Source organism: Monodelphis domestica, chromosome 4 (genome assembly GCF_027887165.1).
Source record: "Monodelphis domestica isolate mMonDom1 chromosome 4, mMonDom1.pri, whole genome shotgun sequence".
Lineage (NCBI taxonomy): Eukaryota > Metazoa > Chordata > Mammalia > Didelphimorphia > Didelphidae > Monodelphis > Monodelphis domestica.
In genome coordinates, this window is record NC_077230.1 from 331,783,218 (window position 1) to 331,798,321 (window position 15,104).

The 15,104-nt window shown below is 36.7% G+C and overlaps 1 protein-coding gene across 45 annotated transcripts in view; it reads left to right on the plus strand.

The window, feature by feature from the left end:
• Window positions 1-15,104, plus strand: part of DLG2 (discs large MAGUK scaffold protein 2) — a 2,177,398-nt gene that overhangs the window by 1,687,609 nt on the left and 474,685 nt on the right. The window lies entirely within an intron of this gene.

The window sequence follows — 15,104 nt, forward strand, 5'->3', positions numbered from 1 at the left end:
GATAATATATGTAAAGCATTTTTAAAACATTAAAAGCATTTTGTAAGTGCTAGGTTGTTTGTTTGGCAACTGGGTAGTGAAGTGGTTAAAGCAATAGAACTTGAGTCAGGAAGATTCAAGTTCAAATTTAGCTTCAAAAAATTAGATAATACATGCAATGTGTTTTATAAACCTTAAAGCCATGTTTGTGTGTTTACAAATCTGTTTGTGTGTATACGTATTTTTATGCCAGTTATCATTATTACTTTTACCCACAAGCAATGTTCCTATCTCTTGTTTCATCAACTTTTTTCCCAGTATCCTTTTTTTAATATTCTTTTTTACCTTTAGTTTTTCTTATCAGCAGCAACTCAATCAAAGCATTAATTGTCCCAACTCAATTTTTATTGAAGGAAGCAAAAAGTAGAAGAGCTAACTTCAGAGTCAGAAAGAGCTCTCTGGATTCAGAATCTGCTCTGGCATTTACCATTCATAGGGGCCTGAGCAAATGCTCAGCACCCTATGAAACACTTTAATGAAGTTGCAGAATAATTGTCAATCTGTATTGGGAGAGGAAGTTTTCTTATGGGGTTTTCTACTCCAATAAAACCAGAGTTTTGGACCAGGAAAACAGCAACAAAAACAAAAAAAAAAGCCAAACAACAGCAAAAAAAAAATCTTTCTCATATGCCTTTGCATTATAACCTTCTATGTGTGTCTTTGAAAATCAAAGATGGCCAGGAAATTCCCTTTACATTCACATCTGTCTCTTTGTACAACTTCCATTATTTTCTTCCCTGTTAGGATCATTTCTTTTCAAAATTTCATTCTTGAGCACTTCCTATCTTTTCCTTTCTAACTCCCCACTTCTCCCTGAAGAATTTCATACTTTGGGGTCCTGTCGGTCTTTTCTCCAAACCCTTTGAAATTTCCTCTTCCCAAATCTATTATATTTTTAAGTGGGCAGTATTATTTCTGTTTGTGCCTCTGTGCTTTTCAACCCAAATTCTCTCCTTCAATCTCATTTTACTTCCTGGATTTCTTCAATACAGATTCTCCTCCTCCTTTTCCTCCTCCTCCTCCTCCTCCTCCTCCTCCTCTTCCTCCTCTTCCTCCTCTTCCTCTTCCTCCTTACCTCCCTGCTAACCTTCTGTCTCAGAATCAATACAAGTTATCAGTTCCAAGGCAAAATAATGGTAAGTATTAGAGGATGGAAGTTAAGTGACTAGCCCAGGGTCACACAGCTGGGAAGTTTCTGATGTCACATTTGAACCCAGGTCCCCCATCTCCAGACCTGACACTATATTCTAAGCCACCTAGGTTTCCCTGGCTATATAGTCTTAACATATAATGACATCCCTCTCTTTTAAAGAAAGGAGGGAGGGAACTTTTAAATAAGTATGTTTTTCCAGAGCCAAAATATAATCATGGGACTTGTGCCATCAAGCCTTCATGATAGCCTTTGAACAGTCACATTTTGTCCTCTTATTTACTTTCTGCATTTGTGCCTAAACAAGAGTCAGTGAATCCGAATTCAAATCCCAATTCTGCTACTTGGTAATTATATGACTTTAGGAAAGTTATTTCATCCTCTCTTGCCTCAGTTTCCTCTTCTGTAATATGAGACAATAGGGCAAGGTGATGGAAATGGCCCTTCCACAAGTAAAGCCTATGAATGACCAAGTAAAGCTACTTTCATAGCTATAGATCCTATTGCAACAAAAGGGACCATTTCCACCAAATCCACAAGATGGCAGCAAAGGATAGCCATCATTGCCAAGAACAGGGTTGCCTTGGCTGCCCCCTGGTGGGTTCTGTAATCCAAATAGACAATCTGCACAGGTTTTAAAGGAATTCAGTTTACAAATAGACCCTATTTTCTTATGAAAGGGATTTTATCTCACAGGATGTCTTTAAAGCTTAGTGGAATGGGACCAGCAATTCAAACAGGGCTCCAGAAATGTAAATGACTTTTGAAAGATACAGAAAAAGTAAATGAAGAGAAGCAGCAATGTATATTTTTTAAAAATATACTCCTGTTACATTATATATGAATTTCTATGCATATATAAACATACACAGATAGCGTATATTTACTATTCCTAGAATAACAGATTAATTAATTTCAGGAATCAGCACTTGTTACTCTCCTATAAATTTGTTGTTCAATTATTTTTTAGTCATGTTTGACTCTTCATGACCCCATTTGATGTTTTCTTGGTAAAAATACTAGAATTGTTTCCTGTGAGAGGCTCATTTTAAAAATTGAAGGAGGGTAAAATTCCTGAAGTGCTGGAAGCTACCACTGCTCCCAAAAAAATATGGAAAATGCTAGCTCATCTGGAATGCAGAGCAGATCTGAGTCCAATTGCTTGAAGGAAAAGGTTCCCTGAAGAACCAACCAGTTGTTTTTGTTTAGGCATTTTTCAGTGGGGTCTGACTCTTCATGATCTGGCATTTTCTTTTCAAAGCTGTTGGGGTAGTTTGCCAGTCCTGGTCCATTACAAATGAGGAAACTAAGGCAAATAGTTAAGTGACTTGCCCAGGGTCACACAGTGAGTATCTGAAGCCACATTTGATCAGGAAGATTCAGTCTTCCTGACTCCAGATCTAGTGATCTACCCACTTGACCATCTAAGCGTCTTTGAAGAGCCAAGGGTTAAAATTTAAGTGATTTAATAGCTTATAAATTCTTCATATTTCCTGTATATATCATTTTTCAAAAATCTATGAGTCTCTTTATTCCTAGATTAAAGTGAAACTAGTCAGGGTTGATAAATGAGATGTTTGTCACCACAGAATGAGTTTTTAACAGTTAAAACAGAATTTGAAAGATAGCCTAGGCTGAGCCAACAAGGAAGTGATCCTCATAGTGATCCCCTATTGGTTGGTAAGGTTATGAAGTGCTTTCCTGTCTCTGATCTATTGGATCCTCCTAAGGAATTCTGAGGTACATAATGCAGGCATTATTCTCACCCTCCAGATTTTGGGTCACAGATTTACAATTGGAAGGAACTTTGGAAATTAATTCATCCAACCCCATCATCTTACAGATCAGGAAACTGAGAACCTTATAAGTGCATTTGTCAAACAAATAGTGCCAGGGAGGAGATTCGAAACCAAGTCTTTTGACTTCAAATTTGGCACCCTATCCAGTCTTCCAGGAGAACTTCACATAGCACTTTTCTATGAACTTCTGTGAAGCCTTTATCATGTCATATTGAACCCAGCAGATAAAAATTTTGAGGTACCATGTTCCAGAGATGAAAAATCAATTTATTAAGTAGCTGACAAATAATCAATTAATTAATGATCAGAGTTTTCTCTAGGTAAACAAAGACCATAATTCAGGTTTAAGTACCCGTACTGTTTTCCTGGCAGCTTATTTTGGGACCCTCCCTTGAGCAGAAAAAGGCAATTCTAATTGGTGGATACATAATGAGGAGGTGGGCTAAAAGCTTTCAGCCCCTCTCAGTTACATTATTGAGGGAAGAGTTCAGCTAAGAAAAGTGGCTTGATCATTAGATTTCAGCAGCACTCAGGATCTGAGTAAGAAAAACCACTCTGCTCTGACTGGGTTTCACCTCCATGAGCCACGTCTCCCGAAACCTCAGTGAGGGGATCATAGCCAGAAACTGGGAAGAATCTGACTCAAGACTCTTGTTCTTAGTTGGGTGACAGCCAGTCCTCTCTGGTTCAAAGCAAATATTCTTTAAGGCAGGAATTCAATGACTTTCCCAGGATTATTCAGGGAAGGACATCTCTTTTAGTCTAAGAGATAGTCTTTTGACAGAGAAGGAAGTGTTATAAATTAATATTAATAGCCAAATGATACAATATCAAAATTAATTTTACTGTTATATATATGATCATCTTATCTGTTGGTTTGAGTGTTAGTTCCATAAGGAAAGGAACTGTATCATGGCTGAATCTTGTATCTCCCAAAGTGCCTCAAATAGTTTCCTGAATTTAGGGGGCACTTAAGATATGTTTGATGTATTTGTATACCTGTTTTATAGAAGAGGAAAGTGAGAATCAAAGACATTCCAGTAACTTGAGCATGGTTACCCAGCTAATATGTGAATAGCTGGATAAGAAGCAGAATTATAATTTCATTAGTGTAAGGAATTCTAAGTGTAGGAACTCCATCTATCAACTCGAATCACAACTCATTTGACATCTTGAACAAATCACCTGTCCTCCCTTGGCCTTCAATGACTCACCAGCAAAATAACTGGCTCTTTGAGCTTCAATTTCCACACCTGTAAAGAAGAGATATTTTAATTTCTGACTATTTATTTGTTAGCAGTTTGAGAGAGGGAAGAGATTGCTTTGTAAAATTAAAACTAATTTTGGAATGGGAGAAACTATGAATATTATGAATACTCAGTTGGGTTTATCTTATACTTCCAAAAGTGAATTAATAGGATAATTGAATGGAATCTCTGTAACTTCTAACAATGTATTATTTTCTTCTGATAGAAATTTTATTGATATTTATGCTCCTCTGTCTTCTTAAACAGAGTATGCTAGAAAAATGCTTATTTTTTTCTTGATGAATGAGGGTCAGTTTTATGATTATCAGTTATCATTATGTCCTTTAACATAGCATTGTCCTCAGGAGTTGTTAAGACTTGTATATGGACTTAAACTTCTGGGCTCTTTATAAGCAGCTGGAGAGTCCCATAGATACACCTAGACTCAGAAAGATCTGAGTTCAGATATGGCCTTGGACCCTTAATGTAAGAGTTTCTCCAACAGACAAAAATGTGATCCAGAGCATTAAGTGATATAGCCAGAACTGGTAGGTTTAGAACTGGGAGGACCTTAGAGGCCAAGGAATTTTATCCCCTTGTTTTATAGATTAGGAAAATTGAGGACTTTCCAAAGAGGCTACATCCATAGGGTCACATAGCTTAGTGTAAGGAAGATTTAGAGTTTAAGTCTTTCTGATTCCAAGACCATCATTCCATCCCTTGTTCTATCTAGCTGTCCAAATTTCTTGTTGTTCAATTTCTTTGGTCATTCTCAGACTCTTTATGACCCCATTCAGGGTTTTCTTAGCAAAGATACTGGAGTGGCTTGCCATTTCCTTCTCCAGCTCATTTTACAGATGAGGAAACTGAGGCAAACTGGATTAACTGACTTGCCCAGAATCACACAGCTAGTAAGAGCCCAAGGCTGGATTTGAACTCAGGAAGATTAATCTCCCTGACTCTAGGCCCAACACTCTGTACCACTGTACCACCTGGTTTCCCCAAGTTTGTCTAAGCTTGCTATATAGCTCTAATCACCAGACAGATTTTGGCTAAAGTAAGGCTATTAGATAAGCATGCAAATTGAATGGAGGGAAAATGGTCCAAAGAAAAGAAATGAGACAATCTCATCTGTGTGGTTGCCTAGCAACCCAAATTGGTCCAAACCACCAATATTTATTGACCATGTCTTATGTGTGCAGCGCCTCTGCCAGGTATTTTAGGAATAAAAAAATACTAGGAGTTCAGTCTACATAGACAAAGGGCTTCACATGAAACAATTAGAGAGCAGTATAGTTGGACCTAAAAAGTGAATATTCTGTCTCTTTTCAATTTGAGTTTCCCAGAATTTGTGGTTAAAGGTTCAGTTTTGTGATCTCTTAGATATTATAGACTCTCTCCAGACAGCATCAGGGAGGCCAGGCTTCTCAGGATAAAGAAATCACCTAATATTCTCCCCTGGGAAGAGGGGATCTGGGAGTGGGAAATGTTGGGTCGTATGCTTTGTTTTGTTTTTAAATCCTTACCTTCTATCTTAGTATCAATTCTAAGATGGAAGAGAGGCAAGGACTAGGCAAATGAGATTAAATGACTTACCCAGGGACATGTAACTAGTGTATAATTAGAATTTTGTACCTCAGGACTCCAGAATCCCACTTTATCCTTTCATTATGTCATTATGTTTTGGAGATAAAGTTTCTGTAACCCCTCCCCTCTTCTCTACTCAGGTATACTTTTGTCATTTAATTTCCTCTACTTCAAGTGATTATTAATAAATCGTATAAAATATAATGCTTGGAGTTATTGGATATTAATTTAAATCTTACACTAGAAAGTATCTGAGGTCATATTTGAACCCATATCCTCCTGGTGCTCTATCTACTGTGCTACCTAGCTGCCCTGGTCTATATGTTTTTTAAAGTTTCAATTATTATCTTTAAATAATAAAAAGTTGTCCAAGAACCTCCTAGCTCCAGATCTGGCTCTCTCCATTATTAACATACTATTTTGCAAGTCTTAAAGTGCTTTTAAAATACCACCTATTGTTATAACTTTATTGAGGAAATTGAGGCCAGCATCATCTCTCCTCCTCATCTCAGAAGCCTTTGACATCTTTCCCCTTCTGCTCCTCCTGTATGCCAGTATCTGAGAAAGAGGAGCCAGACTGTCTATGGGAGGAATCTTAGTCTTATCCCAATTTCCTTATTCTCATGCTAACATTATTGGACTATAGACTATTAGTGCAGGAAACCACATTAGAGTTGATCTCGTCTGAATGCCTCTTTTAAAAATATTCTAGAAAATTGAGGAATCTAGAGATGGGAAGCGACTAGCAGAAAATCACAGTTATATTATGATAAAGCCAGAGCTAAAATTGAACGCCTGGACTCTTTCCAGTGTACCACACTCTATTGCTAAGAAGAAATCAATATTTTTCTTTTCAGTTAGCAAGGCTTCACTTTGCATAAATTAATGATTTTTTTTTTAAGTCTTTGCAAGATAAAGCTGGTCTTTAGCCCTACCCAAAACAAACAAACAAAAAAAAACCTATCCTCATAAGGTTGAGTATTGTCTTCTATTCAATCACCACTAGAGGGAACATGGAAACAGCTTTCATCCCACAGTGGTTAAAGGACAGAAAAAAGGCTTTAGAACTCCAAGGAGTCATAAAACTATCTGATGATAGATTGGAGCTAAATATGACTACTAAGGCCCTCTAGTCCAACCCCCTCTTTTTATAAGTTAAGAAACAGAGGTTCAAGGAAGGTAAATGGCTGGCCAGGATCACATGAGGGGTAAATATCAAAGGAAGAGTTTAAACCTACATTATCTAACTCCAAATACCCAAAAGCTATCAAATCCAACCCTTTCATTTTAGATTTAAGAAAACTGAAGAAGGAGACAACTAAACTATAATCACTCCAATGTTCCCCAATATACATACTGTTATTGTTGTTAATTACAACAAACATTTATAAAGCATTCTTAATTTTGCAAAATTTCTTCTATGCGGTAATATTCTAAAAAAAATCTGAAATTCAGAAAGCTCAATGATTTGCCCAGGGCCATAACTTAGTAATTACCTGAAAGAGTTCAGGAACCCCAGACTCCTGACTCCAAAGAAACCCAGTTGTATATGAGGCAGAACATAGAAACTCTGCCTCATGCCAAATAGGGACTAGGCATGTATGTACATATAGATATACATACATACATTAACACATGCATGGGTATATAGACACATAAATATATCTACGGATGCATACATGATTATGTACATAAATATATAGGTAAGTATATAAATACATAGGTGGTTACATAGATACATAAATACATAGAGATATTCTACATATACAGAGATAGTACAATATATAGATAAGAGATAGACAGACAGGTAGACAGATAGAAAGAGAGAGAGAGAGAGAGAGAGAGAGATGATGATGGAGATGTATGGATGGATAGATAGAGATAGAAAGATAAATAAGTGAGATAGGTAATGGAGAGAGAGGGGGTGGATAGATAGATAGAGAAAGAGAGAGAGACAGAGAGAGAGAGAGATGGATGGATGGATGGATGGATGGGTGGATGGATAGAAAGAGGTAAATAAAGAGATAGATAAAAGAGAGAGATGATGCATGATAGACAGAGAGATGTAGATATAGAGAGGTAGATTGGTACATGAATTGAGAGAGACAGAGACAGAGACAGAGAGACAGACAGAGAGAGAGAGAGAGAGAGAGAGAGAGAGAGATATGCAACATTTCTGGACAGCAGATACCCAATCTCACACTTACCGAAAGCTGTAGAGTGTGAATAGACACTTTCCTTGTAATCTAATGAGACAAAAAGGTGATATCTTTAACTTTTAGCAAATGGCCTCCGTCCTCCAGTTTCTATGCCCAATGTGGCATAAAAGAGAAATTGCTTGATTTGGAGTCAAGAAGATCCTACTAGCTGTGTGAAGCTAAGCCAGTCATTTAAATGCCTCTGAGCTTCAATCTTTTTATCTGTAAAATGGGGATAATAATAACATGTATCTCTCAAGATCACTGTAAGGATTAAAATAGATAATATAATATTTTTTGCAAACCTTTAAGTTCTTTATAAATACCCACTCTTTTTATAACTCTACTCAGGAAATTGAGGCTAGCATCAGGAACCTCTTCATTACATCTCAAAAAACCCCAATGTCTTTACCCTTTTGCTCTTCCTTTACTCCAATATCTGAGAAAGAGCCTGTCCTTCTTCTTTCCCAGGCCAAGGCTTTTAGGGTGCCAGCCTGACTAGATTGCTGCCTCCTTTTATTATTCGCTGACTTGGAGTCAGGGGCTCATTGATTTAGGGCTCAAGGGAACTTCATAGGCCAATCTAGGCCAAATATCTCATCTTAAAGAAGAGGAAACTGAGATCTAAGGATATTGAAAGACTTACCCCAAGTCATACAGGCAGTAAATGGTAGATATCGAATTTGAACACAGGTCTTTTGTTTCTGGTGTCACTGGGCTTTTCCACTACACCATGGTCCCTCCCATAGTTGGGGTACCTGGTTCAAATCTCAGCTCTGAAACTTACCCAATGGTTTATAATAATTGATAGGTTACAATCTCTCAAAGCCTTGGTTTCTTCAGCTTCCTAATAGGAATAAAAATATTTGTAGTAACAAGCTACAGGTTTATAGTAGGGAAAATAGAGATAATCTTTCTATATGACAACTTTCCCATCACAGTTTTGATATGGGTTGGCATAAAAAATTACATTAACTTAAAAAAAATTTTTTGTAGATATTTTCCATGTTTCCATTTTACATTTTCTTTCCCTCCCTTCTTCCCTCCTACCCCTCCCAGAGCTGACAAACAATTCCACTGGGTTATACAAATGTTATCACTTAATACCTATTTCCATATTATTCATTTTTGCAATAGAGCAACTTCACATCATGGACCCATATAAACAAGTGATAAGTCATATTCAGCATTTCTACTCCCACAGTTCTTTCTTTCACTGTGGATAGAATTCTTTCTCAAGTCTCTCAGGATTGTTCTTGATCATTGCATTGCTACTAGTAGCAAAATCCATTATATTTGATCATTCCACAATGTTTCTTTCTGTGTACAATGTTCCTTTGGTTCCGCTCATTTCACTCTGCATCAGTTCATGGAGGTTCTTTCAATTCCTGTAGATATCCTCCAGATCATCATTCCTTATAGCACAGTAGTATTCTATCACCATCAGATACCACAATTTGTTTAGCCATTCCCCAATCGAAGGACATGTCCTCATTTTCTAATTTTTTGCCACCACAAAGAGTGTGGCTGGCATAAAAAACTAAATAGGAATTTGGGGAGAGTTTTGCAGAAGCTACAAATAATATGTGAAAGCCAGCAGATAGCAGAGAAAATTTTTAGAAACTCAGAAATGCATAAAATATATGCATAGTATTTTATAATATCAACATATTTTATCTTTTAGTTACCATAAATATACACAATCTCTTTTTTAAAGTTAAAATAAATAAATAAAAAGTTTATGCAAAAACTTGCAAAGACACACAGAGGCTAGAAATATAGAGATATCTTAACAATGGCCTACACAAAACCTAAGACCAATATTTTGCCCATATTTTACAATAAGGTACAGTAAACATCCTATAAAAGAAAAAGAAAAAATTCAAACCCCTCTGAACTTTACAGCTCAAATTTTTCCCCAAGATGTGGAAGGACTTTTACTTTGCAAACCTTAAAGACCTTTTAAAATACAATTTGTTTTTAATAATTCTCAAAAAGAATTTCTTAAATGAGCTAAGAGAGAAGCCTAGGTAAATAAGGAAAGTAATAAACTATTGAGAGAAATATCATTACAATCTTACCAGAGATATAACCACAGCAAGGTGACTGGGGATTTGTTCCAAGGTACCAAAATTTAAAGGGCACTAAGAGTAATGATGTTCCTTTAGCAGTAAAAATAAATTGTTAGTACCTAGCATCAAAAAAAAAATTAATTAAAATACTGAGCTGCCATATGGTTCTCACTTCTTCCTCAGGCAGTTATACCACTATGTTCCTCACTACCAAGCATTAGTCTCCTTATTAGCAGCCTTACTGTGTATCTCAGGATCTTTTCCCAGAGGACAAGGGGACTTGTTTTCTCAGATTTTCCCTTGCCTTTCTCACATGAATTTGTCTTTAAAAGTTGATTTGAGTGAGTGCTTCATTCTGCTTGCCCCAGGCACCAAAATTGCCAGGTACTGCTCTGTACCATTAGTAGACAGTATACTTATATATTCCAAGAGAAAAAACAGAAATAACTGACAAGTGATAGCAGTGATGATAGTGATTATTAAAGGCCTTACAGTGGTTGGTTTTGGAAATGTTTAGCTCTGCTTATACTTTCTTCTTTTCATTTTTATTTCCTTTTGAACATTTTAAACATTTTTCCTCCCACACAGTCCCTCACACTTCTCCTACACACTCCCTACCCACTGTCTCTCCTATATCCATAACAAAAAAAAAAATACTGTGGTGCCTATTAAACCCCTGCAATTTCTTGCTCAGTAAGCTCAGTAATAAGTTATAGACAGATACTAGTGGGTTCAGCTCATTTATTATATTATTTATATATATTAAGGTACAGTGATACATGAACTGTTGGATATAGAAACAATCTTAAGCCATAGAAAGTCACAGCATAAAATAGTTATTTCAGATTTGTCAGGCAGTGTGGCTTACTATGCAAGGACTGGATTTGATTTAAGAGGCCTGGGTTCAAATCCAGAACCTGACACTTAAATTTTTTGAACTCAGGGCAGTTCCCTAAACCTTAACTTCTCAACTAAAAAAGTTCTATATTCTGTTCATGAAAAAATTTCCCACAGTTGTCAACTGGTTTGCAAATTATCTTACATATATTATCTCACCTGATTCTCACAACAACCCTTAGGAGTATCAAAGTTATTAATTTATCTTCCTAATTTAAAGACAAAGAAACTGTCATAAAATTAAATGACTTATTTTAGGTCACACAGTTGGTAATTGTCAGAGGTAGGATTTGAACACATTTCTTTCTGATGTCAAGATAAGCTGTTTTTCCACTACAACCTCTTGATTCTCACAAAGAATCCAGAATGAGATACTAGAATAATGATGGCAAAACAATGGCATGAGTGCCAAAGATGGCATGCAGAACACTTTCTATGAGCACACCACTGCCCGTCTCCCCTCTCCCCCAGTTTGTTACTAGAAAAGCAGAAGGACTTGGATGGAACTTGTCCCTTCCCCTTCTCCACCAAGATTGATGATATTTTTTCACATACTCTGCCCTTCTGCCCCTCTGCCAGCAGCCCAGTGGGAGTGCAGAGGGGATAAGATGAGAGACTCACAGGTGGCAGGGCTTGAGGGGAGCAGAGCACTTGGGCCACTCCTCCCCCTCCCCCCCTACCCCCGCCATACTTGCAGAACACATTCCTCATTTCCCTCATCCCTCTGCCCAGCAGTTCAATGGGAGCACTTTTTCTCTACCTTGTGTAGGGTAAAGGGGTAAGGAGGCAGGAACAGCACATATACTTTTGATAATTGTTATATCTGTTACCATTGAAATTACCTTTATTCCTAAAATTCGTGTTATTGAATACCTGATTCCAGTTTCTGCAATTTGACATTAAGTGGCTTTTTCTTCCACATAAATAACGTTTTGGTTGTTTATTTGTGTATTCTTGCAAAGGCACTAGGGTCACTCCATGATCTTTTCTTTCCAATTTAAAATTTTATTTTCTCTCCTTAATTCCTCCATTAACTCCCTGTCTTTTTCATTTTTTTTACTGGTGGCTGTCAAATATGTGTATATGACTACTTCCTTAATTCTTCAAGGTCCATACTGGACCAATTTGGGTAGTTGATTCCAAAATGATCTTTTACAACTTTACAGCAGTTCTGGACAAACTGCTGTCTAATCTGTCTGACTTCCCTTTCTCTGGAAAGGTCCAGTTCTATGTATCTACCTCCCAGCTCAACAAGTCTGTCCATCAATTGTAAGGGAGTTTCATTTATTTTTTGTCTTAAGTTTTCAAATTTCATCCATGTGCCTGGTCTGTCAGAACAAGTCCTCATTGCTGGGTTTGCCATCACTGCACTAGAACCTCATTTATTAGAACATACAATGATAGAGCTGAGAGATACCTTATACTTCATCTTAGAATACATTTTAAATAAGGATACTGAGACAAAGGAGGACAAGATTCTCGTTTCCCTATTTTCTTCAATAATTTGTACAGTTTTGCATTTGCTTGTTATCCATTGTGCTTCCTAGGGCTGAGACTGAAATATTCACAAAGCTAAGTCTAATGTTATGCTATGGAAACTTCCCTAAGGGAACAAAAAAGAAACATTATATCTTTTCCCATGTCCTCTTTCCTAAGAGGAAATGCCATGGATTTTATATGACTTTCCATTTTATTCCAAATAAGGGATGATCTAGAAATTGTTTTTATATGGCAAAGGATTAGTTTTGTTAAGAGTTGACAGTTACACAACATACACATTAAGATATGTGTCATGGTTCTTTCTTTTTCAATGATTCCAATATTCGGGTTCAGAATAATTCCAGAATCCCAGAATCTCAGTGTTAGAAGGGATCTCAGAGGCCATCTAGTCAAGCCTACACCTGAACAAGAATATAGTCAATAAACATTTATTAAGTGCCTATTATTTGCTAGGAACTATGTTAAGAACTGAGAATACAAAGTAGAAAAATATTGTTTCTGCCCTTGAGGAATTTCCAATCTAATGAAGGAAGACAATACACAAAAAGAAACTGAGAATGGGGGGCCTTAACTAGGAGTCATGATGTTCATGAGATTGAAACCAAGACAAGCAACTGAAGGAAAATGAAGAGTTAGCTAAAAAGTTCTGAGCCTTCTATAAAGGAAGGCTGTGTTCTTGTTAGTCACATTTGACTCTGTGACCCTGTGGACCCTACTGTCTATGAGGTTTTCTTGGCAAGGATATGAGAGTGACTTGTTATTTCCTTCTCCAGTGGATTAAGGCAGAGATTAAATGAGTTCCCTAAGGTCACACAGCTAGTAAGTATTTGATGTCAAATTTGAACTAAGGACTTCCTGATTCCAGTCACAGAGTTCTTCTATTAAGCTACCTATTTGCTTCCTAAAAACATTTTTTTTTAATTTAAGAGATTATTGTTCTACTCTCTGCTAATAGGAGAGAGGCAACAGAAGGTGTTGAGTATCAAACCTGAATCAATTTCTAGAATGATGAAATTTCAGAATATTAGTTTATCCTGGGCAAGGTCTTGAGTCAAAGGAAGTCAAAACCAAGCAGAGAAGCCGGTGGAAAATGAAGAGGACACTAGGCAAAGCATCACCCAGCCCTTCCTTGAAGACCTCTAGTGAGGGAAAACTCAAAATCCATTCCTTCCTAAGAAAATCCATTCTGCTATGAGACACCCAGTTATTAGAAAGGTTTTTTCCTCTTACATTAAGCATAAATTTGTCTCTTTGCATTTTCTAAGCATTGTTCTTAGTTCTTCCTTCTATTGCCAAAGAGAATAAATTTAATCCCTCTTCCAGGTCATATCACTTTGTATACTTGAAAATGGCGATAACATTTCTAAGTCTTCTTTCTCAAGCTAAACATCATTAGTTCCTTTAACTAGTGCTCATGAGACATTATACCCAGGATTTTTATTATCCTTGGTTACCTTTCTCTAAATGTTCTCCAGTTTTCTCAAAGTCCTTACTGAAATGTGGATACCTAATTTGTGTCAGTTTCCTCATCTGTAAAATGAGCTGGAGAAGGAAATTGCAAACCATTCCAGTGTCTTTGCCAAGAAAACTCCATATGGGGTCATGAAGAGTAGAACACAACTGAAATGATGGAACTTAGTTAAGACCCATAGAAGAATTCTAATCAAGGATCCCTCACAGATGTCATGTCTTCCCTGTAGGAAGAGTTACCAATGGAATCTATTATGCATGGAGTTCTCAGGCCAAAATAAACTTTCAATTTAAGTGGACTTCACATAATACAGATCTGTTTCTAAAGGGATTAGATCAAAGCAGAAATATTTCTCAACGGTCCATATTGAGTATATAAATAGACCTGCCACTGAAACTGCATACTGATTAAAAGTAGCACATGGCACCATATGTAAATGTTCATTTCTGTGTATAGAAATGTGGGGCTTTTCTGTAAATAGAGATTTAGGATAAAATCTCAAAAGTCAGGCATTTGGCCTGGGAGAATTTGCACTGACCCCTTAAGACCTACAGGTGGTCAGCTTGCTGAATTAAAAATAGCATAACAAAAATTACAAATGAAGCAATAAATAAAAACAGCATTTATTAAGCATTTAATATATGCTGGGAATTGTGTTAGTGCTAGGGATATAAATTCAAGCAAAAGAAAAAGAGTCCCTGCCCATAAGGATCTTCTATTCTAGAGGAAGATACCACATAAAGATGTGCTAGCAAGAAAGAAGATACTGGACAAGAAGAGGAAGAAAAATAAAGCATAGCTGGGGTCCCTCTTGAAACAGTGGTCCCTGAAATAAGGGGACCAAAGTACAGAAGTTAACAGAAAATTAAAGAATCATGATTTTAAAGTACCATCCTACTTTAGAGATCACCTAGTCCAACACACTGATTGCTTTATCTTTGATTTTTTAGTCAATATTGCTCTAATATATTGCTCTACAAGATTTGGGAAAATCTGAATGTTCTATTACTTTTTCACTATGTGACCTTTAGCAAGCCACTTAATCCCAGTCAATTAAATCAATTAAGATTTCTTGATCAACAGGGACTGTATCTTTAAACTTCCTGAAAACTCTAAGTGTATGATCCTGAGATCTCTGTTCTTC